The 25,839-nt window shown below is 32.3% G+C and overlaps 1 long non-coding RNA gene across 1 annotated transcript; it reads right to left on the bottom strand.

The window, feature by feature from the left end:
• Positions 1 to 6,167: 6,167 nt before the first annotated feature.
• Positions 6,168 to 11,925, bottom strand: LOC143249071 (uncharacterized). The gene is made up of 3 exons (XR_013027510.1): positions 11,852 to 11,925; positions 9,645 to 9,793; positions 6,168 to 7,442 (listed from the first exon to the last, which is right to left on the bottom strand). It is a non-coding gene; the product is annotated as an uncharacterized LOC143249071 (long non-coding RNA).
• Positions 11,926 to 25,839: the final 13,914 nt, after the last annotated feature.

Here is a 25,839-nt window from a genome sequence, read left to right as displayed (position 1 = left end):
ACAGACAAACATTATCAGAAGAATAACCAATAACACTAACAATGAGCCCCCCAGTAGCTCAGCGGTATGTCTGCGGACTTACAACGCTAAAAACCGGGTTTGCCGTGGTGAGCAGAGCACAGATAGCCCATTGTGTAGCTTTGTGCTTAATTCAAAACAACAACACTAACAATAAATAATAATGTTTCAGTTTCAAAGTCTATCAAAATAAAATATTCCAAATTAATGTTCATTGACTTTAATGAAAGCAGTGAAAACATCGATGAATAATATGGGAAAATGAAATTTTTATACCAATCAAACCTAAACTATTTTACTATTCTATGCCTCTAAAGTTATGTTATCACTATAGGACTTCAAACTGCATTACTATTCTAAACCCTAAAGCTATACTAGTAATCGAAGACTTCAAACTGTATTACTATTCTAATAAAATAAAGTTATACAACTAATCCAAGACTTCAAACCGTATGGCCCTTCCAAACTATAAAACTTTACTACTAGTTCATTATATCAAATTGTGTTACCATTTCAAAAATCTACATCTACATTTTTATTCAAGGAACCCAAAAATGCTAAATTTTAGTTAACTTGTTTGTTTGTTTACTAGTTCAAAACAGAGATACACGTTTACAGAATAATAACACATACAGAATAATAAAAGAAAATAAAAAGAGAGTGAACATGCACACTTTACTAATGCAAATAATTTGTTGGCAATAATTTTGATCTTCTTGAGAACTGATTTGTTCTTATAATATGGTCAAACTATGCCATGTCCTTAAGTTAAACCACGAAGTAGAGCTTTGAGTTAACTTTATAAAATGAAAAAAAAACCAGAGAAATCACAAACATTCGCATGATGAATATGTTAAGAAGAGAAATGAAGAGTCCAACTCGCCTTTTACTTTTCTACAGAGTTACTACCAGTTTTTAAAATGGCGACATTTACGAAGAGTAACTTGGAACATATTGTCAGGACATATGACCAAGAATGGCCAGGTGGTTAAAGCAATTGACTCGTAATCTAAGTGTCGAAGGTTCGAATCCCCTTTAGCCGTGGGGGCGATAAGTGTGACTGTCAATCCTACTGTTCTTTGGTAAAAGAGTAGCCCAAAAGTTGGCGGTCGGTGGTGATGACAAGTTGCCTTCCCTCTAGTCTTACACTGCTAAATTAGAGATGGCGCTAGCGCAGATAGCCCTCGTGTAGTTTTGCGCCAAATTCAAAACAAACAAACAAATCAGAATATTTACAGTGGTCGAACTAACACGACGAAAATAGAAAGCAATGATCTCAAACAGTCACTATGTAACGAAAATATCAGATAAAAATGACGTTTTTGTAGCTTTTTTAGAGATTTTTCGTACGAGAGAAACATAAACGTCTCAGTGACTGCACGTAAATACAAAATAAATCTTTGTTTATTATTAAGCGTGAAGCTACATAAAAAGGCTCTCTATGCTGTGTATCAAAACCCAGTTTTTGACGTTATAAGACTTCAGGCTTACCGGTGAGCCAGCAGAGGACTCCATTATATACATTTCACGAAGATCATAAAAAGGATCTCCCATTTAGGCATTCAATTTCTGCCTTTGGCGCTGCCGCAAAGTCATTGACTTGGCTCATCGAAAATGTTAGTGCCAGCCGGAGTCTCAGCGGTATGATTGATGGTTTGTACGCTAAAAATATCTGAGTGTGATACTTGCATTGGGCACATGGCAAATAGCCCATTGTGAAGCTAAGCTAAAACAAATATACAAAGCAAAAAGTTAAATCTATTTCTAATGAATGTTATTGTAAAAATTACCTAATATTTCAATACTTAAATTTTAATGAGCATTCTATTATTATTTCACTGCTTTGTTCTATCCTTCTAGAAGAATAGGACATTAAAACCATGGCGGACTTTCTCAGGTATTGCAATGATACCTTAAATTTGATTAGCTTTATTTTACAGATCTGTTTGAGGTAACACTGAGATAGAATTTTCAATAGGGATAAAAGATCCACTTATAAACGAAAGATATGTCTATGGGGCTCAGGAAATAAACTTTGAGTTTGTTTTTATTCATGTTTTTGAAACCAAATATAAACTACTCAAGGCTAGTCCATTGTTGACACTTTCAGGTCCATGATTTTACGACATACTAAAATTTCATGATTTTTTAAAATGCAGTATGAGAGTATTATTAAACTTAATCTCCAACACAATGTTTCTAAGAAACTGTATTTATAAACCTCTCGTCACAACACAATTCTCAACATTTTTTATAAAAAAGACAAAACACGTAATGTTTTCTGAAATGCATAGAATTAAATTTTGACAACAATGGATATCCCAATCCTTCATCGACAAATCACTCGCAAACTTCGAGAAAGTTAAAACAACACAACTAGTTTGGTTTCCAAGATAATAAAAGAAAGTCACTTTAATCATACAGTGCTTTAGAGATATTATAACAAGTCAAATCTTTGAAACAGTTTCTAGTCATGACTATCAGGAAAGACTTATAATCCATGCTAATATCTTTCTGCTTATACAGAAAGAGATCTGAAACAAATATCACAGAGAAGAAATACACATTTGATAGTAGTGGTATACTAGTTTAAACTACTATCAGTACTGGTATTGGTGTACTGGTTTAGACTGGTATCAGGACTGGTAGTAACATATGGTCTAGACTAGGATCATTAATGGTTGTGGCATACTGGTCTAGACTAGGATCATTAATGGTAGTGGCATACTGGTCTAGACTAGGATCATTAATGGTAGTGGCATACTGGTCTAGACTAGGATCATTAATGGTAATGGCATACTGGTCTAAATTAGGATCATTAATGGTTGTGGCATACTGGTCTAGACTAGGATCATTAATGGTAGTGGCATACTGGTCCAGACTAGGATCATTAATGGTAGTGGCATAATGGTCTAAAGTGGGATCAGTAATTGTAATGGTATACTGGTCTGGATTAGTATAATGATGCAGTCCTACAACCATTAGTGTTCCAAATCTGAAGCTTCAAACACACAAACTATACTTGCTGGTTTTCCATCTCTGGTGAAGAGCTCCTAACTTTTGGACTCTTTTCTTCCCTTACTGGTGTGAGTACCGGTATATATCGATAAACTTAACTAATGCTCATTTAACACACAATTAGCATTCAACGATTTAGTTCTAAGGCCCAGTCTATGAAGTTAATAAATTACAAGAAAAATGGAGTGTAGGAATGTTTTATTCACATACACTTGAAAATAGAAGTTAAAGTTCAGAAATAAATCGTTGATTACTAAATGTGTGTTAAATGAGCATTAGTTAAGTTTATCGATATGTACCGGTAATCGCACCAGTAAGGGAAGAAAAGAGTCATATGATATACTAATCATGTGATATACCGGCATAAGTCAAGAAAATTATTGCGCTGCTGAAAACCTACCAACCTTTTTACGAACACAGGTACGTTTAATGTTAGTGATCCTACAACTATAGTGTGAGTATGTTTTTATATACAACTATAGTGTATGTTTTTACATACAACTACAGTGTGAGTATGTTTTTACATACAACTATAGTGTATGTTTTTTCATACAACTATTGTGTGAGTATGTTTTTACATACAACTATTGTGTGAGTATGTTTTTACATACAACTACAGTGTGAGTATGTTTTTACATACAACTACAGTGTGAGTATGTTTTTACATACAACTACAGTGTGAGTATGTTTTTACAAGTTAAATTCCACTCTAACCTAACACCATCCCTCCCTTCCTCCCGCTTTAAATATTTTAAATAAGCTGTCCATTACAACGTCGAAAATGGTCGAAAATAAATTAACTAAGTTTTCTTTGTTAAAATATAATCATAAAGACAATAGAGATGAGCTTGTTAACAGATAGAACTATCAAAGTACATAACTATGCAGACAACAGTGTCAAAAGAATAGACTTGCAGTTACCAGTGATAAAACAAATCAAACAATGAAAACTTAAAATCATATATACATTAGAGACTATCAACAACACGATGAAACTTACCACAACTGAATGACTCATAAAATGTTGTTTTTTTTTAGTTTTGCGTGATTCCTTATGAAAAACAATACCATTATCATTATCGTTTTTGCTCGAAACAAGATATCAGGGGAGATATCAGAAGAGTTCGATAACTGGGTGGTAATTTCTTAGACCACAAAAATAGTGAATAATACCAGAGAAAAGAATCTGAATTGAGTTATTAGCTACACCTGAAAATCGTAGATAAATTAATATCTAAAACTCAAAAAAAAACAAGCAAACGAGGTTAAATACTCATATAAGAAACTTTGTGATAGATATTGGGTAATTTATCGTAGGTAGAAATGTTTTAAGTTAATTAGTCACAGACAGAAAAAAATTATACAATGTTTTTCGACTTTAGCCACAGATAAGAATGTTTTACATTATCTAGTCGGCGATACACATATTTTATACGGAATGTTTTACTTTAATTAACTAATCACAGGTGAGAATTTTCTATGTGAGATGTTTCGCTCTAAATAACCCACGAAAGAATGTTCTTTACGAGATGATTTATCTTAACTAGCCACAAAGAGGAATGGTTTATATTATACTAGAGTATGTTATATCCCGTCAAATATAACGGAGCAAGTACAACAATCACCACCTATAGTATACCTAACATCTTGTTTCAAAGCTAGTAAACTAAATCTTTTTTTCGAAATCAAGTTCGACCAACAAAGAGGCATAAAAAGGCAGTCGAGACAGTCAAACGTTTGCAAAGTGAGTTAATCAAAACTAAGGTCATTCATGAAGTGAATTAGTGACATATTATGGAACAATTATTGGTTAAAACCATTTAGGTTAACAACTGATATATATCTTAATAATGGCTTTCATGTCATGTTGTTCATCAACAAAAATATAACCTAATATTGTTGTTAATCTATCCACTAAAAATATAAAATGAAATGTGGAGATAACAAAATTGGAAAAATATTTGTTGATTTCTCAATCTAGAGTTTCCGTTGACAAAAGAGGTTTGTTTGTTTTTATTAAAACCGTTAGTGATGTAGCACAAAATAGTTTAATTTAGAAACGATTTAAGCTGAATCGATATTTTTGTTTTCATGAAAAATGTTATGCACTTAACTCCAGGCTAGGTGATACCATACTAAGTCTTTATTTTAGGCTTATTGTACCAACACTCACTGCACTAAAAAGTTTCAAGGCATTTCACCCCCCTCATGGCACTCTTGTATCTCCGTCACTTGTAAAATCAAGAAAAACCAGGTAAGACGTGACACACATTAGCTTTTTATATAAGTTAGCTGCTTCAAATTAAGTAATTACAGAGAGAATTGTTCTATATCAGATGTTCTACGTTACCTAGAGAAAGATAAGAACATTCTAACTTTATGTTAACTAACCACAGATGGGAATGTTCTATACGAGATATTTTACGTTATCTAGTCACAGATAGGAATGTTCTATACAAAATGTTTTAGGCTATTCGCAGATGGAAATGTTTTGTACGAATTATTTAAGGTTTACTAGTCCGAAACTGGAAAGTTTTATATTAACTAGTCACAGATAGAAATGTTTTAAACGAGATGTTTTACTTAAAAAAAAACCGATAGAAACGTGTTTATAGGAGATGTTGTACGTTAACTAACCGCAAAAATGATATAGCAAGATAGCATAAGATGATAAAACACGTTTGAAACAAAAATTAAATGTTTGAAGTTAACACGAGAATAAAACAATATGATATTTCCCCTTTTTAAACATAAAGGAAAGTCCAAATGATTATGTTATTAACACAAAACAACAATATGCACTTTAACATTTATGATTATATATATAAACACACATATACCTACAGGATGTGTGTGACGTTGCACACATTTTACATAATAATAAGAAATAGGCAACATTCGAAAAATCTAAGTAAAAGTTTCGAAATGTAATGAACCCTAGTTGAACAATGTAATGATACCTCTGTGGATTCCTCAATCTGAATCTCAATTTCACTTGATGTTGATCTGATATCTTTAGCACTTTCATAAGTGCTCGACTCAGACTCTGAATCAAACAGAAATAATAATAATAAAAACAATTAAAGAATACACAAAAATGGTAATTTTTAATACTGTTGATTGTGGTATATTTTAAAAAGTATGTAATATGATATTACATGATTTACCATATTTAAACTTCTCGTTTTTCAAACTTTTGATACATTTAAAAATACTTGTAATAGTATAATAATGGAACGATATCAGACGGACAGGAAAATTTACTGTATCTTTTATTAACAGCCCATCTATGAATCTAGAGAATACACTGCAATCAGGAATCATTTTAACACAAATATACTGTTACTCTAGTTTAAAGTTAGTATACAATTATACAAATTACAAATAATTTTAAATTACAGGGAAGTAGTGAATTTCGAACAATTACTTGCAACATGTCACATGATTTATACTAAAAAAAAAAGAGGTAACCATAGTTATCAGTTTTAGGCAATATGATTATTTTTATGGAACTTCCTGATGAACATTGCCTATTGCAACAATGCACACCCAGTAAATGAACTAAATAAAGGAGATTGTTCCAATAAACACTGGTGTAACTCTTGAGAAACCTCTCAGCCCAATTAAAGACAACTTATTGTGTAAATAATTTAAAAAGGAATTAATATCTTATTAAACATGTAATTACATTTATCTGTTTTTCTTAATGACAAGCCACATCGGTCTATCTGTTGAGCCCACCGAAGGAAATCGAACCCCTGAGTTTAGCATTGTGAAACTGTAGACATACCGCTGTACTAGCGGAGGGCCGTGGAATAACATGATAATAACATAGTTATTTCCTTTTATAAATTAATTTATAATAATATTTGTATAAATAACCAAGCATGGAAACCTATTGCTAAGCCATCTTCTACATATATATACCTATATAAGAATAGTTAACAACTAACATAATTCAGTATAATTAAAGCTCCTACCCATGTTTTCATTAAACATAAGAAGATTACCGGTAATGCAATAGTTAACAGAAACATATTTTTATGATTACTTCAGAAAAACACTTTATTTACAATCTAAGTTACAATTATCAAGAGATTAATTAAGGTATGTGTAAATAATTTTTCAGTTGATTAGATTTACACAACTGCTTGAACTGATTGTTATTAACTTCTTTAAATGAAGGGGTTTTCTTCTCCCGTTAAATATTATCATTTTATAAACATGGCAACCAGTGTCCTTCTTCCTAATAGAATCCATATATTCCAGGATTATGACTTATGGGAATATATCCTCCTCCAGGTACTCCGTAACCTTGGAAACTATCATAAGCGGAATTACCGTAACCTCCACCGAATGGAATGGTCCCGGAATAAAGTGAGAGGGCGTAAAGCGGTGCTGCAAATCTATATAGATTTTGAAAGAATGATTTTATTATATATCATTTTATATATCACCACATTAAAATTAAAACACATATTTTATACACAGAGAAAAACTGTCCACAACTACCCTCACAGGCAACTAACGCTCCATGTCATCTCAGCTTGTGTAATATCATAACTAGGTAATCAGAATATTCACATGTAGTATCATAACTAGTTAATCAGAATATTCACATGTAGTATCATAACTAGTTAATCAGAATATTTACATGTAGTATCATAACTAGGTATTCAGAATATTCACATGTAGTATCAGAATAATCACATGTATTATCATAACTAATTAATCAGAATATTCACATGTAGTATCATAACTAGGTAATCAGAATATTCATATGTAGTATTATAACCAGGTATTGAGAATATTCACATGTAGTATCATAACAAAGTAATCAGAATATTCACATGTAGTATCATAAGTAGGTATTCAGAATATTCACATGGGACTCAGTGGGATAAGCAAATGAAAGAACTAAGAAACAGTGAAAGTAACGTAAGGGCAAACAAACATAACAGTGTACAAAGAGATGGACTGAATGTTGAAAAATAAAAACGAGAATGATGAATAACGAGACGTAAAAACATTCACGTAAAATAGAGTAAAGGAAAATAATAAAACCGAAAGTAAGAAAGTGAAGAAAGAGAAAAGAATAAAAAACAGAGAAAGTTGAAGAACATAAGTTAAGCGATTCATGAAATACATGAAAAGAACAGAAAGATTAGATACACAGAAAAAGAGGGTAAGTATGCTGAAATCACAGATGAATGAAACAAAACTCGAAACTTAAGAAAATAAGTTGACTGGATATAAGCTAATCTGGTAGAAATGCATGAACAATTACTGACTACTGTCTATATATGTCGTAGGAAAATACCTGTCCTGATATTCAAAAGTACATTACAGAATAAAGTAGTAATTTTTTATGTAATTCCTAAAATTTATCAAAATTGATCTGTCAGTCTTCGTATGTGTTGATTGGTTAATCTGCGAGGGAAATTTTCTACAAAAAGGGGCATCCTCCGTCAAGAAATGGAAGGAAATATTTCGAAGACAGCAAAAAAAAAAAAACACGGATGAAGAAAGGATCATATGTTAGTGTTCAGTTCGTATTTATTAATTGTTTTATATGTTTGTTCTGTGAACATGCGTGATTTTATTGTGCAATGTTGAATAAATTGATTCGAAATGAATCGAATATCTCCCTTTTTGCATTTCTTATAGAAATCAGAAGGCTTTCATTTTGATAGCGATATTTTATTTTGCTCAGTAAAATGGAAAAAGACGGTGGTATCCAGAGAAAAAGTACCTGCAGTTACTTAGCGAATCTTAGCGCTCTAGTGTGCTGGACCCATCCATTGCATCGAACCCGAAATATTTTTGCCACCAATGCATTGCATTTTGAATTTTTCACATTGAAATAATACAAGATAAGGTTGTAAATGGCGCTAGTCATGTTGTATGTATGCAATGATCTGATGGACTGATCTGACTGCACATTTCAAATTTATTCATCGCCGTTTTTAGGAAAATTACCGTTTGTTCTTTTTTAAACGGGTATTTGCTAGTAGAAATGTATTTGATAACTGAAAGTCATTAGACACGTACGAATAATCATTTTGCAGATTACAAGATATGTAAGATCAAGACGATACTTATTTGGTTGCGTTAAAGATAAAATAAATATATATTATAAATTAATACACGTAAAGTGAGATACTTACTAAACTGTATCTGATAAAGATAACAAAAATATTTATTATACTGAAAGGCTATTAAGTATAAACTGTACTTACAGAGTTGACAAATGTCAGAGAAAAGAATGATGTTTTCTAAGATGTAAAATGTCAGGTAAATAATGGTGATTATGGTAATCATAAGATGTAAGAATACAAAGAAAGAGCAACACTTGTGAAACCGTAAGGTGGTAAAGAGAAGTGTGGTACCAAATAAATTTGAAGTATACTTACCAAACCGCAAAGTGTTCGAGAAAAAAGTAATACTTAGAGTACTGCAAAGTATTAGAGGAAATGGTGATACTTACTGAAATTCAAAATATTAGAGAGAAGAATTGTATTTATCCAGCTATAAAGAGTCTGAGAGAAGTGCAGTGTGTAAGGAACTTCACAACTTACACAGCAAGATGATAATGGATGAGTACTTACCGAGCTGCAAGGTAATATGGGATAGCTCGAGCAGCCAAAAGTTCCAGTAACTTCTTTTCCAGCAATAAACTTTCCACGTTGCAGGTTTTAGTAAGGAGCATAAAAACAACTAAACACCATATGAGAATGTTCTTCATCTCGTCTTCGAACTAAGTCAAATAACAGTTGTTATTAACATATGGCTTAAGACGCACCCTGTGTAATACCTAAACTTATCTGGCCTTCTCTCAATGAAAAGAACTATAAGAATATGGATTCATTATGGTTATTAACAAATAACCATAATACTGTGTTTGTTTTTTACGTCTAGATTCAACAGATAATTTATATAAATATAAACATTATGTTTCAGAGGTAAGATTTTAGATCACATGTTCAAGAGTGTGAAAACACGAAGTAAATATCAACAAAAATATTTGAACGAAAATGTAATAAAAAAGTCTTTAAATCATAAAGCTAAACTGAATAATTTAATATCTTAGGATTTTTGTCTTATCTTAGCTTTCTTTGTTTAATCTTCATAATGATTTCGAATCCATTTCATTAAGGAAATATCTTATATTATATTTCAAGTCCGTCTAAAGTGAGTGAATTTTTAGTTTCCATGCAGTAGGAAATATAAAGAAGGGAAGGAAAGTCGTGTTAGGTGATATAGAAGTCAGTTTAAATCAAACCGTAAATGATCACGTAGCAATACATATACAGAGATTCCGTACGTTATATTTTATAACCTCAGAACGTTGTTATAGTCCATATTGCCACATCCGGTGATGCTTTATCCGACGACAGTGCACCTTGAATATAACCCCGCATTTTAGATTTCATGTCAAAAGACTCCGTCGTAAGGTTGTCATGTCGAATGTATACCATCTCTCCCTAATTGTTTTGCGTAGACCATTTAGTGCACGTGACGAATTCAACCGATTCAACCGTTCGATCGTACAGAAATCTATAGTTGCTGTATCCAATGGTCTGACTGATATGTCTTTATGAGGATATATCATTAATGTTCGTTTCATTTTCAAGTTGTTTGAGTTATGCGATGGTTGTTAAAGCAACTTCTGTGTACGAGACTTGAACGACTTCTACTGTTGCTTTTTTATGATCTATTACAAGATGCCGTACTTCTTGCCGTAGCTAGAATATATCTTGTTACAGACCTACTTTTGAATGGTTTCGGTGTCCCAAGCTGATGCGTAATCATTTGCTTTGCAATGCCATTAAGAAAAATTAATATTATTGTGTGGAATTTTACATCTCCAATCTGAACACATCTTTATGGCCAGACTGTATGAATATTTATTTTGTGTCAGAAAGGACTGTTACATACCTTTTCTAAAAGTAGTCAGTTTTTTGTGTCATCATGTTACCTACAAAAATCCAAAATGTAGTTCTAATGCGTTCTCTTCGACTCTACATCGACTGTGGTTGTCACGAGATTTGCTAATTTAGATATTCAAAACTGTTTTAGTGTAATTTGGTTGTGGTTATCTCGTGACTTCCTAATTTGGATTTTCAAAATTAATTTGATAAAACATACTCACATTTTGTATTTACTGAAATAAATGAGTAGAAAAATGGTAGTATTTTCACGAAAGAAGCCGATTTTAGGCCTAAAGTTCCTTCGTTATCCTGCATTTTACCACATACAGTTTACCTTACTTCCCCATACTTGCATTGATCACAGCTACCTGATGAGACAGAAACAGTTCGTCAAATGTAGTACATAAATAAGCTAGTTAGAGCTTCTTGGTGTGTTTTACATAGAACAGTGTTCTATAAATTTAATACGTAACAATTTATTGTTACGAAAACTTAATGTTCCAAAATTCCGCTTACTCTGACATAAAACTCCCTTTTATTGACTGACCAAGTATAGTACGTTTAGAAGAAAATGAGATCTTAAAATTGGCTATGCTCACTATACTTCTTCATTTAGCCTGTGTTAGTTTCACAATATTTCGTTCCATGCATTTTAGCCTGGTTACTTTGTAGATTCTACACTATAGACTTTCAGACCACACGTTGTTAATAGTGCCTTAGTATGTTACACAAGTTTGAAAAGAGGGATAAAATGCATATATGCGTATTTAGAGTACATGACTTAGAATCAAACATAAGTATTTAGGTAAATTCACCGTACTAAAAACATTGAAAGTATTTGGGAACGATAAAAAAAAGAGATTTGTTTATCTTATGGATCTTACCTTCCACAAATAACAACACTTCCTGTAGTAATGCTTGAAAACGAAGACCGCTAAATAACTTTGTCCCTAGTGGTTTTTAAGATAACTAAGAGCTTTCTCATGTTCTTTCTTTATATATGTGTGTGTAAGTTGATATACATACGTAAACCCTTATTACCCTGATTCCTAATTAAACACTAACGCACAACAACAATTAGTAGCCCTACTTTTAGCTTTAACCTATTGGTATCTCTTTTGATCCACCATATCAGAGAATATGGTCATATGTGACCAGTGAAGTGCGGCTAACCAGCATCGTTTCCAGTATATTTATCGCTCTCTGACCCCATTATATTTTTGGATGCACTACTGGCGTTTCTTCATCGTACTGTGAAATTGAAAAGATTGAATATTTCCATTCTGATCCGTTGTTATCAAGTTTTGTTGTTGTTTGTTCATGAAACAAATATTAAGTTTCGAATATCTCTCCATTGTAAGAGAGGTTACTGCATAGCATATGTTTTCTCTCTCATAAAATTGGGTTGTTGGCTCCAAGAAGTAGAACTCTCACGGAAACCTGCTTCTTCTAAGAAATTCACATTTATTGTAGCTATGTGGTTGCTGTTGGTGTAAACTGGCTATCATTTCTATCTGTTAAATTCGTTGTTGTTGTTTTGTTTTTCTGTAGCTCGTTAATCATGTTTAAGGCTTTCTACCACTAAAACTAAAAGCCTGTTAAATAGCACGTGCTTGTTATCTGTTATCTGACTTCTGGCCTTCCTATAAGTCAAGTAATGTATCAATACAAAGAATACATTAATTATTTATTCAACTGGATAGTGAATGTATATATGAAGGTCAGAAGATAAGACAGTGTCAGCATTTTGTTTGTAGTGTTTATTACGTTTCATTTAAGTTTTGTTATCTATAAAAAATATATAAAGTGTATTGCTGTGAGGAAGATATTAATTAAGAGAAGATCTCGTGCAGAAGAAATGAACAACATTCTTACGTATTCCTTGCAAGGAATAAATTTACATCAACGTTAGAAACACCTTCTAACTTACAAAATAAAGCAATGCAATAAATTACCTATATAATAACCACACTTAAGCTGGGTTCTTTACTTAGGATAGTAAGGAACTATTAATTTAAAACAAGTGCCTTTCACTATATCATACATCCATTTCTTAGGATGATAAGGAACTGTTAATTTATAAAAGAATGTTTTCACCAGGTAAAATGTCCATTTTTTAGGATGATAAGGAACTGTTAATTTATGAAAGAATGTTTTCACCAGGTAAAATGTCCATTTTTTAGGATGATAAGGAACTGTTAATTTATAAAAGAATGTTTTCACCAGGTAAAATGTCCATTTCTTAGGATGATAAGGAACTCTTAATTTATAAAAGAATGTTTTCACCAGGTAAAATGTCCATTTTTTAGGATGATAAGGAACTGTTAATTTATAAAAGAATGTTTTCATCAGGTTATATGTCTATTTCTTAGGATGATAAGGAACTGTTAATTTATAAAAGAATGTTTTCATCAGGTTATATGTCTATTTCTTAGGATGATAAGGAACTGTTAATTTATAAAAGAATGTTTTCATCAGGTTATATGTCTATTTCTTAGGATGATAAGGAACTGTTAATTTATAAAAGAATGTTTTCATCAGGTTATATGTCTATTTCTTAGGATGATAAGGAACTGTTAATTTATAAAAGAATGTTTTCATCAGGTTATATGTCTATTTTTTAAGATGATAAGGAACTATTAATTTATAAAAGAATGTTTTCATCAGGTTATATGTCTATTTCTTAGGATGATAAGGAACTGTTAACTTATAAAAGAATGTCTTCACCAGGTTATATGTTCATTTCTTAGAATGATAAGGAACTGTTAATGTATAAAAGAATGTTTTCACCAGGTTATATGTCCATTTCTTAAGATGATAAGGAACTGTTAATTTATAAAAGAATGTCTTCACCAGGTTATATGTTCATTTCTTAGAATGATAAGGAACTGTTAATGTATAAAAGAATGTTTTAACCAGGTTATATGTCCATTTCTTAAGATGATAAGAAACTGTTAATTTATAAAATTTATTTACGCGAACGTTGTTTTGTTTGTTTAGAAAAGCATCATGATGAAAACTCATGACCTGCAACATTTAATAGCAGAAGATTAGCTAAATAAACAACCTGTTTGATTAACATGAATCAGATTTCTAATTAGACTTCTTTTTTATAAATATTTTAACTTCACAGGACAATGAACTATTCGCAGAATTTCTGAAGGTTGGTTTTAATGTTGGATAAAAACAGATAACCCACTATAAAGCTTTGTACTTAATAATAAAACAAACAAATAAATATATTATTGGCTCAAAAGTTACAGTTAGTTTTAGTCTTTGAAAACACTTTAAACTTGCCTGTAGAGCTTGTTCAAGAAATTCATTTTTATTGTCTTAGGAACTGACTCTTGAAATTATCAACATAAAAACGCTATTAGCGCTTTAGAATCTACTGGCAAGGCTCACTTGAAGTTACATGCAGTTTCACTAAAATAGTCTAACATTATTTCATAACTATCAATATATTTCGTTTAAAAATCGTTTGGTAACTTACAGATGAATGTACTGTATAATGTTTTATTTCAGGTTTCACCTTCGAAAATACTTTATTATAGTGCTTGAAGCTACTTCCAGGTGTATTCTATGGATTGCTTTATATAAAGTGTTAATAGGCGTCGGTTGTCATCGAAAACTCATCACTGTTATAAGGGTATTTATCAATTTTTTATAACATTATAAATACAATCACGAACTGTTACATGTTAAACTTCCGGTTTTAGGCTATGCAGGTTTGCAATCACCAATGATGGTAGCGCTCTATTTTCGTCCTGCAGTTTGTATATCTGATTAATACAAAAACAGCCAAGTAAAATTGTCAGTAATGTAAAGCTATCATTTCTGTAATAAGTAGATGAGTTAAACTAAAGAAATTAAAAATTTAGGGAAAACTACGCCTCCCATTTTATATTGATGTTGATACTTGTTTCCGTCGCACTAAAATAGAGGGGAAGGGGCTAAGTTTTCCCATATTATTCCTTGATTGTAAAACAAGAACAACAATAATTTCACCACTTTTTACCTGCTTGTTTTTCTTAATTTAAAACAAATACAGAAGCTATTGTTCTTAGTCTGATATCGTGTTTATATTTGTTCAGGAACATATTACCATTTAAACATTTGGAACAACTGTGACAGTACTACAGATATGACCAAAAGTTCGATCCTATATATAAAATAATGCTACCCCATTCTTCATAGGCTCGTGATAGTGTTACTATATCGTTCATAAAGTCATGGTAGTGTTACTCCATAATTCTAGCTTGGCTGGAGTCATTACTGTACCTTTTGATCTCCAAACTTCCATAATCGACAAGCTATCCGGTAAGAGTGTTAACTCCATGAAAATCTTTAAACTCACGGCTGTTGAAACCATAAATATATGTGGACTGAAATGTTTATAATGCACGTGAAATGGTGTAAATAGTTATGAGTTATAACAGATCTTTTATTCCCGGGTTCTGTGTTAATCTGTTCCTGGTCCTAAAGCTTTATCATTCTTTTTACTTTTATTGCATTTTATTATATATCAAAAGCTAACTGTAGTTTTTGTCTGTTAAGTTCAAAGCTACACAAAGAGCCGTTTTGCTGTGCCCAACGCGAGTATTGAACCACAAATATTAGTGTTATAAGCCCGCAAGCTTTCCACTGAGCAGCCGAAGGAGGGGGGAGACTTATGTTTTGTAAGTAATAACGTATGCCATACATTTTCAAATTATTATTGGCATTATTAAATATCACAACAGAAGCATTATCACTATTATACTTTACTTTATGAATATTGAATTTAATTGCTAGCATAACATGTGGATTTAGAACTGATACAAATATTTTCAGCTAGCCTTGGAATATTAGTGGGACTACGAGCTGAAAATCTTCTGAACGAAGATACCCAGATGACAATTCAATGCATAATAAACATCATAGGCTTACATATTCGCATGTATTGATCTAAGATATTACGTACTTCCTACCAATTTGCGAAATATAATTACTTTTTATTCATTTATAAGCTAGTTTTTAGTTTTGGTTTATTCACATATTTTGCTTCTGATGTAAAGTTATTAGAATTAATTACTACAATTGTATAAAGTTTTATTTTTACAAGTACAGTGAGAGTATTGAAATGCTGTTAATTTTCTTTACTAGAGCGTTTGTTATTAAGAACACAGCTACACAATAGGTTATCTGTTCTGTGCTCACCACGGGTATCGAAACCCGATTTTTAGCGTTATAAGTCTTGGAACTTGCAACTGAACCGCCCCGAAAATTTTTAATACCTCATTTAAAATTTGCACATAAATTAAAAGCTTAAACTTTCGAGTGATTATTATCTGATGATTTATTTAGGAAAATAAAATTTTGTTTGAGTGAGCTAATGAAACGAAAACAAGGACAAAGTTCTTTATGCTTATAAATATATGGACAGATAATGAAGTCTACGCACATTATTAAAAAAAGTCCTACAGAATATCAACGCTGCTAACTCTTACGTAGGCTAGTATTAACCTAGTTAAACAAACAATTTCCGAAGTCAATTTATTTAATGACAACACATCTTTCCAACACGTTTAATTTTATCTGTGGAAAATGTCACACCTTTTTATATGAGTAAATATGATAAAAACTATAATAAGTTAGATAATGGTAGAACTGAAGTAAAACACAACGGAAAGAACTACTAAGTAGTTTTAAAATTTTTGTAGCGAATTTTTAGTATAAAACTAAGTAAAGTTTAACGAAGTTAATAATAAACTTCAGTGGTATCTGTATCCGTAGCCACTACATCCTCTATAACAATAGTCATTATATCCCCCAAAACAATAGTCATTATACCATTTGTGATAGTAGCTACTACACCATTTGTAACCATAACTACCAAGTTTTCCACTGTAATCAGAATAACTATGTCTTCCTTTATAGACTTGAACATGGTCCTGAACCTGAACTAGACATGGGTTTGAAAAATATTAACTGAAAATATTTTTTTATCCTTCAATCAAATGCTTGTGGTTTAAATTTTGAGATTTTATTGTTCTCAATTTTAATTATCGATATAGATGTAAAATATTTTTCATAAAAATATTTATTACTTGATTTTAACAAACAAACCAAATTAATGTTCAATTAAATACTTCTGAATAGGCGGGCCCGGTGTGGCCAGGTGGTTAAGGTACTCGATTCGTAATCCGAGGGTCGCGGGTTCGAATCTCCGTCACACCAAATATGCTCGTCCTTTCAGCTATGGGAGCGTTACAATGTTACGGTCACTCCCACTATTCGTTAGTAAAAGAGTAACCAGTCAGACATTCTCATTGTTAAAAATAACTGGTAAAAATCAGTAATAGATAATAAAACCAACAATGTCCCTTTTGTTGGAATCAACTGGAAAAAAGCAGTAACAGGTAATAAAAGAAACAATGTTTTCTTTTGTTGGAATCTATCGACTAAAAATGTAGTAAACTGTTTCGATATTGTATAGTTCCATCTTTTCAGTTACACTTATGTCATCAAAGACAATCAGTAAAGAAATGACCCGGATGAAGACGATTACAAGTAATAACAAAAGTATGAATAAACTGACCAAGGAAACAAGACTTGATAGTTTGTGGAGAAATTCTAGTGTAGCTTGTGTAGCAAAGGTATTATTTTAATTAGACTATAATGCACTCTCAGTTCATACTGTTTGTTTTTCGCGTTTCCATAGATATTATTTCAAAGATATCAACTAGAAGATTTTCTAATCGTCAATACGTTGAGTACAAAGATGGAAAATTGGTTTTGTTTGTTTCTTTTAGCATCCAGTGGTTATCAACAATAGACTATAGGTTCTAATCCCCGTAAACTGACAGTCCTTGGCTGACTATTGGCTACTTCCAACAGATCTCAACATTAACATTATTGAATACGTGTTTCATTTTCATCTATATTGTTATTTGAAAATATAAAGGTCTTTAGATCTTTTTTAACAATATAATTTGAAAATGTTATATTCTTCTAATTTGCATTTTGTATTTTACGATAAATCTTCTAAGACTGTTTATGTGCCACCGTATTAAATTTTGAATTACTGACTAGAGAGTATGCAGCCATTCAGCAGTACCTTACATTCCATACGAGATAATGCGAGAATTGATGGAATTTTAAAATATTTATAAAGATAAATATACGAAGATGCTTCTTTCAATGACAATTTTTATGGTTATGTCATTTTTAATTTATTAAGTAAGAATATGAAGAGCAATTGATAACAAACTTGCTGTTCGATATTTTTTATTTTTACACAAATGATTATCGTCTGTGCTTTTTGCTCAGTTCATTTTCTGTGTACTTATATAGAAATCTTGAATGTTTCATATATCTGTTGTTGTTTCTTTTCTCATTCCCTTTTTTTACGAGTTAAGGAAAATCCATTTTATTTAAATGATTTATTAGTTCATTATCAGTTACAGGGTGAATACAGTAAAACTTTTGATTTATTTTAAATGTTAAATTGCGTTCATGAAAAGTTGTACTTAAATGACACTGCACAACAGTTGCTTTGAAAGGTTTTTGCACATTGTCACAGGTATCTGGTGGGTATGCACAAATATAGTTTTGGTTTTGCTTCATTACGTAAGAACTCTGAGAAATAGACAGTTAACTGTTTACTGGAAATAATGTATTTAATTGCGTTTATAAAAGTATTTTGCTTCTGGTTTTCGTTTGCATTCAATGTCCGGTGCATCACGTTGCAGTGTCCAACAGTAGTCAGCAAGTATTGACGGATTCCAATTGCCCTGATATCGTTTTTCCATTGTAGCAATATCCTGGTGAAACCTTTCACTGTTGTGCAGTGTTATTAGTTGGTCTCTCAAACCGTAAGATCGTCGTGTAATCTTTAGAGGGTAAATAAGGAATGCTATTTAACTGTAGGTTAACGAGTGTGTTTGAAAGTAAGCTGCATCAAGAAGATGTACTAACATGATATTAGAGTGTGAGTATGTTATGTTGAACCAATAATTAGTATCGTTTAATCTGAGCTAACACGTGAGTATGTTATGTTGAACCAATAATTAGTATCGTTTAATCTGAGCTAACACGTGAGTATGTTATGTTGAACCAATAATTAGTATCGTTTAATCTGAGCTAACACGTGAGCATGTTTATGTGTGGACTTAACGAATAGGAAGTACTTTGTTAATCTGATTTAATTTACATGTTTATGCTTAATAGAAATTGCTTTGTTAATACGGGTTATTCTATGCTTATGTAGGTGTTGATACAATGAAAAATACGTTATGAACCTGAGTTAATATGTGGTTGTCTTTATGCGCGAGTTGTAAAAATAACAACTTCCTGTTCTATGTTCGAGTAGGAACAATAACTACTTCTTGAATCAGAGTTGTATGTATGAAATTGTTTGTGTGTTTGCTGAATTGAAAAATACATGTGTAATAAATAAAATTAGTATGTGAACATTTTAATATGACACCTCAATGTGGATATTAAATTTGACCTAATATTAGATTCTATATATACGTGCTTTCGCTCATGCAAATGTCTAGATACTAAGATTTACAATGGTCTGAGCAATAGATAAATAAAATATTCATGAAAAATTTCATTAGTGGAAGTAACTGCACAGAAACGTTTCACATACACTTGTTTTATTTAACATATCCTTTAAAAAACGTTAATGTATTAAATATATACATGTATGCACATGGAAACCAACAGACGATGAGTATTAATTTTTTAATCATATTATGGACTCAAGATTTTGTACACATATTAAATATATGTGTAGAGTACAAAAAGAGTATGAGAACAATCCTAGTGCACTGAAGAAACACATCGGTTCACCTCCGTTTACTTACAGATGAAATGAAACCTTCAAGTCTAAGTAAATACAGTACAATCATGACAGATGACATCTTGTTTTCTTTAATGAAGCAACTTAAGTCTATCTTTAAAGTCTAGAATGTTCTATCATTAATACATCCTGCTTAACAAACACTTCACAATCGTGACTATTTATATTAGTCACGCGCATGTTATGGTGAGCACGTGTAGTTTATTTCAACATTAATATTTCCTGTTTAACAAACAATTCTTTTTCTTTACTACTTATATTGGATAATTATAAAATATAATGAATTATTTAAGAGATTACAACATTTTGATAATTTCTAACTACACACACACACATATATATGTGTGTATGCATTTGTGATGTCACATCCGGTGTCTTAATTACTTCATTGGTCAAACTTTTACGTTTTTACTGTAAACGTATATTATTGTTTTGTTTGTGTGTTTAAACTTTCTGACGTGTTTAGCTTTTTTCTTTTGATTTTAGACTTCATATGTTAATATTTAATTAACATGAGCAATGAAAGTAATAGTTGTACCTACTGGAGAACAAAACGTTCTTACGCTCCTGTTTCAAAAATGAAGTTAAATCTTAGTGGCAAAGTGTTAGTGAGTGTTTTTCTATACAAGAAAGTCATTAACGTATTTAGTGATAACCACCACCACCGTAGCCTCCGTGACCACCACCGTAGCCTCCATAACCACCACCGTAGCCTCCATAACCACCACCATAACCTCCGTGACCACCTCCATAGCTTTGACTATGGCTGTGACTGTGACTTTGCAGATATACTGGATATGGAATTGGATAGTGAACAGGTGTGTGGACGGGCACCGGGTAACTTTTCACAACCGTGTTTCTGAAGAACAAAAGGAATAACATTATTAGTTACTCTAAAAAGATAATTAGAAGGGTTCTGTTACTTGTAACGTTATTCATTATAACCCCTTTTAATAGACTAACTGAAGAAACCCTGGGGAACAGAGCATTCTGTAAGTCAACCAATCTAAAAACAAAAAGAAGTATAGCTGAACAAGCTTCGGTTTTATTGTTGGTTCTATAATGTATCGGTTACGTCAAAAATAAACAGTAATAACAACATCAGGTCAACTTAAAAGTTGGACGTTTTTTGGATCTTTTTCATGATGAAAGAACTAAAAGTTCAATTAGTAGTTAAATACTATGAATTTGTTAAAATCCGAGGCTCGACTTTCAAGGGTAAGTAGAGTGAACTTACCGACCTTGTAGCTCCGGGCTAGAACAACTTCTAAACATCATATAAGGTACATGTGACTAATCTAGACATCTAGCACTTAAAAATGTGTGAATAATCAAGATATCTATTACTTAAAGACATGTGAATAATCCAGATATCTATTAATTAAATATGTGTGAATAATCTAGATATCTAGTATCTAATGATGTCTGAATAATCTAAATATCTATTGCTTAAAGATGTGTGAATAATCTAGATATTTAATACTTAATAATGTGAAAGTAATTTAAATATCTAGTACTTAAAGATAAGCGAATAATTTAAATATCTAGTACTTAGAGAGGTGTGAATAATCTAAGTATCTAATACTTAAAGACTGTTTAAGAATGTTTTAAGTGTACTGAAATTGATTCTAAGTTTAGCTAGTTCTCAACTGGATGAATGATTTGTTGATATGAAACATTTTCATATGTATAACTTTGTCCAAAATTAGAAATATATGTTTAACATTTTCCTAGATACAACCTTAGCTATATTTAAAGAAAATGTGTGATTAGGGACATTAGATAATTACTTTTCATTCGAGATAAAACCCTAATCTTAAGAAAGTTAGTCTGTCTCTACGTTTTCTACGTTTTTTAGACTTTAAAATATACCTTTAAATATGTGTGTTTAGAATACTTATGTATTAGAATGATAAGCTTTGACCCTGTGATAGAGTTGTGGACTCCTTGGCTGGCGAGCCGGGCTCGAATTTGTGCAATAACACAAAATATTCTCTATACTTTAAACTGTGGTTGCGTTATGAGAGTGGTTTGGTTTGTTTTTAATTACGTTAAAGGCTACACGAAAGCAATTGTGCTAGCCGTCCCTAATTTAGCAGTGTAAGACTAAATGGAAGGCAGCTATTCATCACCACCCACCGCCAACTCTTGGGCTACTCTTTTAGCAACGAATAATGGAATTGACCGTCACATTATAAAGCCCCCACGAGCATGTTTGGTGTAACGGGGATTTGAACTCGCGACCCTCAGATTATGAGTCGAGTGTCTTAACCATCTGGCCATGCCGAGTCTTATAAATGTGACACACAGCTCTTAATGTGGATGTAATATGATATGATGATACTAGCTGGCTGCCTTTCTTCAGGTTAGTTAAAATGTAAGTGCAGCCACAAATAGCATTAGCACCTTTGTTTGTAGCTAAGCACAAAGCTACACAAACGACTATCTGTGGTCTACCCACCATGGATACTAAAACCTGGTTTCTCTACGTAGTAACTCCACAAGCATGCCGCTGCGTCACTGGGAGGGGGAAGAATCTTTGTAATAGAAATACACGTGCAATGTAATATATATTATAAAATACACGATTTAAACTTTACAAGAGTAAACACGAATGATGTGAATTCGCACTAGATTGAAAATTAAAGATAATATGTATTATATATACCAATATTTAAAACTAATTAGATTATTAAATTATCAAAACAGTCAAATATATTGAACAACTAAGGCCAACTTACTCAGATTGAATCGGTATGGGTAGCGGTAAAGGCAAAGGAAGTGGAATTATGCTCTTTCCACCTCCCCCCAGACCTCCAAGCAATGATCCCAAGAGAACACCAAGTCCCAAACCACCTCCACCTTTTCCGCCAAGTCCCAAACCACCTCCGCCAAATCCTCCATGCCCCCCATTCGTCTTGGTAATTAAAAGTAGGTATAGAACCAAAATAGTTAGCGTTGAAAAATATATTGTCTTCATAATTATATCTGAAAAATAAAAAAAGTAAATAAATGCAAATTATTTGAAAAATAATGCGAAACGTTGCTTATGGTCATAGAAAAACAGTATACACAGAAATGATTTCATCATTGTCACTTATCATCTTTCCACAGCTACTCCTAAGTGTTTTTAAAACTTGACGAATACTTTACACCAAATTAATGATCTGAAAAAAAAAAAACATGTAGGTTAAAAATTCTTAATACAAAATGACAAAAACCCAAAAATCCGAGCGCTTGCGGAGGGTGCGCTTTAATTCCTTAGGGGCAAACCGGGAATCATTACATATAGATATATTTATTAGAAACTCCATGTTAGTTGGTCCACATACACATGAATTGTCTATGAAAACACTAAATCGTAGTTTTCTCGCTAAAATTGAACAATATACAAAAATGTCCAAACTAGTTTTATATCTTTTTGGATCTCAAAAAAATATCTTTATACAAAATCTGACATATATGTGCCCCAAAAATGGACCCAAACCCCCAAAATTAAGTTTTCTGTTGGTTTTTGACACCCCACTAAAGTGACCAAAAATGAGCACATTCCAAACTTTTGTATGTATATCTATGGGACCTCCAGAACACTGTCTTATTACACAGTTCCATGTAAATTGGTCAAAATATGATCAAGTAAATTAACCAAAAATTATACTTTTTCCTGAACTCTGAGCCTAAAGAACTCAAAATTGGCTGATCCAACTTTTTATGTCAGTGTGTTGGGCGCAGGAAAAATCTATATTTGTACCAAATTTCACCGTGATTTCTGTAAATATATACGATCTTACAGGAACCCAATATATACATTTTTGGATTGCTTGACCTCTTACTCCAAAAAATCCTTTAAAAAGCTCTTAATTTGGGCGTATTGAACCAAGTTATAAGTCAATTCGCCGAGAAGTGAAGGAATGACAATCGATTGTAAAGTGGAAGAAGAAGAAACTATAGAAACAACATGTCTCTCTGGAAACTATAGAAACAACATGTCTCCATGGAAACTATAGGAACAACATGTCTTTCTGGAAACTATAGGAACAACATGTCTTTCTGGAAACTATAGAAACAACATGTCTCTCTAAAAACTATAGAAACAACACGTCTCTCTGGAAACTATAGAAACAACATGGCTCTCTGGAAACTATAGAAACAACACGTCTCTCTGGAAACTATAGAAACAACATGGCTCTCTGGAAACTATAGAAACAACACGTCTCTCTGGAAACTATAGAAACAACATGTCTCTCTGGAAACTATAGGAACAACATGTCTCTCAAAAACAATAGAAACAACATGTTTCTCTGGAAACTATAGGAACAACATGTCTTTCTGGAAACTATAGAAACAACATGTCTCTCTAAAAACTATAGAAACAACACGTCTCTCTGGAAACTATAGAAACAACGTGTCCCTCTGGAAACTATAGAAACAACATGGCTCTCTGGAAACTATAGAAACAACACATCTCTCTGGAAACTATAGAAATAACACGTCTTTCTGGAAACTATAGAAACAACGTGTCCTCTGGAAACTATAGAAACAACATGGCTCTCTGGAAACTATAAAAACAACTCGTCTCTCTGGAAACTATAGAAACAACATGTCTCTCTGGAAACTATAGGAACAACATGTCTTTCTGGAAACTATAGAAACAACGTGTCCCTCTGGAAACTATAGAAACAACATGGCTCTCTGGAAACTATAGAAACAACGTGTCTCTCTGGAAACTGTAGAAACAACGTGTCTCTCTGGAAACTATAGAAACAACACGTCTCTCTGGAAACTATAGAAACAACGTGTCCCTCTGGAAACTATAGGAACAACATGTCTTTCTGGAAACTATAGAAACAACATGTCTCTCTAAAAACTATAGAAACAACACGTCTCTCTGGAAACTATAGAAACAACATGGCTCTCTGGAACTATAGAAACAACACGTCTCTGGAAACTATAGAAACAACATGGCTCTCTGGAAACTATAGAAACAACACGTCTCTCTGGAAACTATAGAAACAACATGTCTCTCTGGAAACTATAGGAACAACATGTCTCTCAAAAACAATAGAAACAACATGTTTCTCTGGAAACTATAGGAACAACATGTCTTTCTGGAAACTATAGAAACAACATGTCTCTCAAAAAACTATAGAAACAACACGTCTCTCTGGAAACTATAGAAACAACGTGTCCCTCTGGAAACTATAGAAACAACATGGCTCTCTGGAAACTATAGAAACAACACATCTCTCTGGAAACTATAGAAATAACACGTCTTTCTGGAAACTATAGAAACAACGTGTCCCTCTGGAAACTATAGAAACAACATGGCTCTCTGGAAACTATAAAAACAACTCGTCTCTCTGGAAACTATAGAAACAACATGTCTCTCTGGAAACTATAGGAACAACATGTCTTTCTGGAAACTATAGAAACAACGTGTCCCTCTGGAAACTATAGAAACAACATGGCTCTCTGGAAACTATAGAAACAACGTGTCTCTCTGGAAACTATAGAAACAACGTGTCTCTCTGGAAACTATAGAAACAACACGTCTCTCTGGAAACTATAGAAACAACGTGTCCCTCTGGAAACTATAGGAACAACATGTCTCTCTGGAAACTATAGGAACAACATGTCTCTCTGGAAACTATAGAAACAACACGTCTCTCTGGAAACTATAGAAACAACACGTCTTTCTGGAAACTATAGAAACAATGTGTCCCTCTGGAAACTATAGAAACAACATGGCTCTCTGGAAACTATAGAAACAACATGTCTCTCTGGAAACTATAGGAACAACATGTCTCTCAAAAACAATAGAAACAACACGTCTCTCTGGAAACTATAGGAACAACATGTCTCTCAAAAACAATAGAAACAACATGTCTCTTTGTGGAGACATGAAAATAAGTGTTAATAAATCATAGGAGTCGCTGTACGGAAGTAATCATATTAACAAGTTAGAGTTGAAATATCATTGAGATAACCATATTAATAAACCAAAGTTGAAGTAGCACAGAA

Source organism: Tachypleus tridentatus, chromosome 1, assembly GCF_004210375.1.
Source record: "Tachypleus tridentatus isolate NWPU-2018 chromosome 1, ASM421037v1, whole genome shotgun sequence".
In the NCBI taxonomy this organism is placed as follows: Eukaryota; Metazoa; Arthropoda; class Merostomata; order Xiphosura; family Limulidae; genus Tachypleus; species Tachypleus tridentatus.
The sequence above is the reverse complement of the archived record's forward strand: the minus strand, read 5'-3'. Positions and strand labels throughout refer to the sequence as shown.